At 41.7% G+C, this 4,947-nt stretch overlaps 1 pseudogene; it reads right to left on the bottom strand.

Moving 5' to 3' along the window:
- Window positions 1-3,402: 3,402 nt before the first annotated feature.
- Window positions 3,403-4,452, bottom strand: LOC100343327 (elongation factor 1-alpha 1 pseudogene; annotated as a pseudogene).
- Between the last annotated feature and the right edge of the window lie 495 nt (window positions 4,453-4,947).

The following is a 4,947-nucleotide window of genomic DNA, read 5'->3' as shown; positions in this document are numbered from 1 at the left end:
CACAGCCAGCTGCTTCCTGTATGTTGTCATCCATGTAACAGTGTGAGTGGAGCTGCACACTCACGCCCTTACTGCCAAGATTCTGTGTTAATTCTCTTGCCCCCCAATGCTAGTGTCCGAGGTGGTCCCTGTGGTTGCATGAATTAATTTTTGTGTATGGTATGAAGTAAACAGAGAGGTTCATTTTCTATTTGCATATGAGTAACCAATTATTCCAACTTTTTTATTTTTTAATTCTTACCCATTTTACTTGAAAGGCACAGAGAGAGAGAGAGTGAGGCTGGAAACAACTGGAACCAGTACAACTTTTGAAGTCTGATCTATACACAAAGAACAAGGCTCTTGGCACCTTTATCAAGAATACATTGATCGCATATGTGTGGGTCTTTTTCTGGACTCTCATCTTTGTTCCATTGATATACATGGCCACCCTTAAGACCATGCCATACTGTTTTGATAATGGTAGCGCTATCATACATCTTGAAATCAAGGTGTGTGAGTCTTATAACTTCGTCCTTTTCAAAAATTTTTTTGACTATTCCCATTCCTTTTTCTTTCCATTTAATATTTAAAATCAGCTCATGAGTTTCTTAAGACAAAAAAAAAAAAAAAAAAAAAGCTGTCTCCTGCAATTTTGACAGGGATTGTTCTGAATCTTAACCTGAAAAATCTGTATCTTAACCATATAGAGTATACTGAACACAATGCAGGTACTTGTCACTCGTTAGTTATATCCTTTAACATTCCTCCTGTAATGTATTGTCGTTCTCAGTATACAGATATTACATACATTTTGTTGGATTTTTCTGTATGCAATTAATTTTTAGATGCAATTATAAGTGGTAATTTTTAAAATTTAAATCCCAAAGAAAATGTTATCAACTATAGTCACTAGCAGCAGTGGTATATAGAAAATAAATAATTTTTTTTTGACAGGCAGAGTTAGACAATGAGAGAGAGAGAGAGAAAGAGAGAAAGGTCTTCCTTCCATTGGTTCACCCCCCAAATGGCCGCTACGGCTGGTGCTGCAACAATCTGAAGCCAGGAGCCAGGTGCTTCCTCCTGGTCTCCCATGAGGGTGCAGGGCCCAAGCACTTGGGCCATCCTCCACTGCCCTCCCGGGCCACAGCAGAGAGCTGGACTGGAAGAGGGGCAACTGGGACAGAATCCAGCACCCCGACCGGGTCTAGAACCCAGGGTGTGCCCAGCCAAGTGTGCTGCAGCGCCGGCCAGAAAATAAACATCTTGTGTATTGATCTTATATCTATGGCAGTATTGAAATCACTTAGTTTTAAGGTGCTGTGGTAGTATTCTGAGCATTCACATTACCTGTGAATAAAGACAATTTAATTTCTTTCTAATCCCCATGAATTTATATTCTGTTCCTACTTTATATGCTCACTTTATTATTAGTCCCCTTGGGACACATTATGTAGACCTGGAAAAAGCGCTGCTTTCAAAATCTTGGGGTGGGGTGGGTAGAAGCACTCAGCTTTTGACCATTAAGTGTGATACTGGTGGCAGGTTTCTCAGTCATAGATGACTTTCCACACATTGAGACAGTTTTCATGCATTTCTACTTTGCTGAATTTTTTTTAAATCCCCATTTTTCTGAGGTTTATCAGTTTTATTGACGCAAAGCGCTAGCCTTTTGCTTTTCTTTCATTTTAAATTTATATTTACTCATTTAAGAGAAACGGACTCAGAGAGAGGGAGAAATAGAGAACACTCCCATGCACTGGTTCTCTCCTCAAATACACGCAGTGGTTGCGGTGGGCTAGGCCAACGCTTGTAGCTGGGAGCTCAACCCTTTCTTCCAACCACTTGAGTCATCAAAGCTGCCTCCCAGAGTGTACAATAGCAAGAAACTGGATTAGGGAGGGAAGCTGTACTGAAGCTATGGCACTCCAACATGGGATACACGTGTCCCAAACGGCCCCTTAACTGTTAGTCCACATGCCCATTGCTTTTGTTTTGATTTTCTCCATTTAAAATATATTCTATTTCATTGCTCTTAGCTGTCCTCTCTCTTTTTTCTTTTCTTTTTTTTTTTTAATTTTTTGCCAGGCAGAGTTAGACAGTGAGGAAGAGAGACAGAGAGAGTTATAGACAGTGAGAGAGAAAGACAAAGAGAAAGGTCTTCCTTCTGTTGGTTCACTCCCTTAATGGCTGTGACAGCCGGCGCTGCGCCGATCCGATGCCAGGAGCCAGGTGCTTCTCCTGGTCTCCCATGGGGTGCAGGGCCCAAGCACTTGGGCCATCCTCCACTGCACTCCCTGGCCACAGCAGAGAGCTAGACTGGAAGAGGAGCAACCGGGACAGAATCTGGAGCCCCGACCGGGACTAGAACCGTGTGTGCTGGCGCCGCTAGGCAGAGGATTAGCCTAGTGAGCCACGGCGCCAGCCGAGCTGTCCTCTTTCATATTTCTTTTCTTACTATTGTCCTGGCTTTACTTTGTCTTCTATTTCTAGTTTCCTTGGGGTGAAACTTACATCATGAATTTGAGACCATCTCTAATAGAAACACTAATGCTCTAAATTTTTCTTTAAACACTGCCTTAGATGCGTCTCACAAATTTTGAAGGGATTAGTTTTTATTTTTACTCAGCTTCACATATTTTCTAATTTTTGCTTTGGTTTATTCTTTGGTGCCTGAATTATGCTATGAGGGTATTTCAGAAAGTTCTGGAAAAATGGAATTCAAAAAATGAGTTTGTTTGGTGCGAACTTTTTTCATGATACATGTAAAATGCATATGATGAGTAAACTACACACAAACTTCAAATTTTTTGCACCCAAATAGACCCATATTTTTAACTTTTAACTTTTTAAATTTTTATAAATTTTTTGAAGTACTTCATATATTGTTTAATTTATATACATGTGGAGATTTTCTAGATATTCTGTTATTGATTTCAAAAGTAGTTTCAATGTGGATGGAGAACACATTTTGTATGATTTCATTCTATTAAACATCAGTAGACTTATTCTATGGCCACAACCCAAATATGCACTATTCCTATTTTGGTCAATACTTCATGTGCATTTGAAAAGACTGTATATTCTACTATTAGGAGGTTTGATAAATATCAGTTAGGTCAAGTTGATGGTTTTTTTTTTTTTCTCACTAAATTTTGTTTTAATTGGTCTCAAACTTCTGTGGCAGATTTTTGGTCACTTTGCTTCCATTAAAAAGTACTGCTTTTAAAAACTAATAACTTAAAACTCTCCCATACAAAAACAAATAGTCCACAAACATCCCTTCCTTCTGAAGGCACATTGATAGAATGTGTTGCTATCATTAAGCAGTCTTTTACTATTAAACTTAAATAAGACAGACAGTTCTGAGGCCGCTTTTCCATCACTGATTAAGACCAGGGTGGCAGCTGTTAGTGATAATATTCATTTAACCTCCTGGGCTTTCTGGGCAGACGTGGTGACCTCGCTAACTCCAGCAGCCTCCTTGTCCACTGCTTTGATCCCACCCACAGCAACTATCTGTCTCATATCACAAACAGCAAAACGACCCAGAGAAGGACAGTTAGAGAAGCTCTCAACACACACACGGGCTTTCCAGGCGTTACATCAATGGCAGCATCACCAGATTGCAAGGACTTGGGGCCATCTTCCTGCTTCTTACCACAATGACGATCCATGCTTTCCTCCAGCTTAGCAAGCTTGCAAGCACTGTGAATTGTGTGACAGGGGCATGGCCAGAACTGATTTGGTGTGCATGGTTCAGGATGATCACCAGAGCTGTGAAGCCAGCAGCTTCCACTGGTGGGTCATGTCTGCTGTCACCAGCAATGTTGCCAGTGTCAACATTTTTAACAGACACATTATTGACAGTGAAGCCCACATTGTCCCCAAGGATAGCTTCACTCAAAGCTTCATGGTGCATTTCAACAAACAGCAGTTGTGCTGTTGACTGGAGCAAAGGTTACCACTATGCCAGGTGTGGAACCCCAGTCTCTGCTTGGCCCACAGAGATAGTACCCTTACCACGGAAGACAGCCTGTAGCAGCAGATGCAAAGGCTTGTCAGTTGGACAAGTTGGTGGGAGGATGCAACTCAGGGCTTCAAGCAGTGTGCTTCCACTTTGTGGGTGGCTTTCCATCCCTTGAAACAATGCATATTAGCACTTGGCTCCAGCAGGTTGTCATTGTTCCAACCAGAGACTGGCAAAAATGCCACCATGTCAGGGTTGTAGCCATTTTTCTTAATGTAGGTGCTGACCTCCTTAATGATTTCATTGTACCTCTATTGGTTGTGGAGTGGCTCCATGGAATTCACTTTGTTAACACCAACAATGAGTTGTTTCACATCCAGTGTGTAAGCCAGAAGGGCACGCTCACGGGTCTGCCCATTCTTGGAGACACCAGCTTCAAATTCCCTGATACCAGCAGCAACAACCAGGACAACACATGCAGCCCGACATGTGCTCGGAATCATGTTTTTCAGGAAGTCTCTGCGTCCTGGCGCATCGATGATAGCCACATAATATTTGCTGGTCTCAAATGTCCACAGGCAGCTGTTGCTGGTGATACCACACTCACATTCAGCTTGCAGTTTGTCCAAAACCAGGCATAGTTGAGAGAGTCCTTTCCCATCTCAGCAGCCTCCTAGTCAAATTTTTCAGTGGTCCTTTTGTCAATGCCACCACATTTGTAGATCAGATGGCCAGGAGTTGTGGACTTGCCCACATCTATGTGTCCAACGACAACAATGTTGATATGAGCACTTTCCTTTCCTGTTTGGCTTTGATTAATTAGTGGTGTCCACAACACCTGTGTTCTAGAGGCCAAACCGTAGTGAAAAATGGTTAATTCTGGTTTTTTTCTGATTTTTGTTTTGAGGGGAGTTATATGTTCTAACAACTATTAAGGAAGGAGTGCTGAAATCTCTGATTGTAGATTTACCTGTAGTATTTTCAGTTCCATCAGTATT

This window comes from Oryctolagus cuniculus, chromosome 8 (genome assembly GCF_051225735.1).
Source record: "Oryctolagus cuniculus isolate XC-2025 breed Fujian yellow rabbit chromosome 8, ASM5122573v1, whole genome shotgun sequence".
Taxonomy (NCBI): domain Eukaryota; kingdom Metazoa; phylum Chordata; class Mammalia; order Lagomorpha; family Leporidae; genus Oryctolagus; species Oryctolagus cuniculus.
The sequence above is the reverse complement of the archived record's forward strand: the minus strand, read 5'-3'. Positions and strand labels throughout refer to the sequence as shown.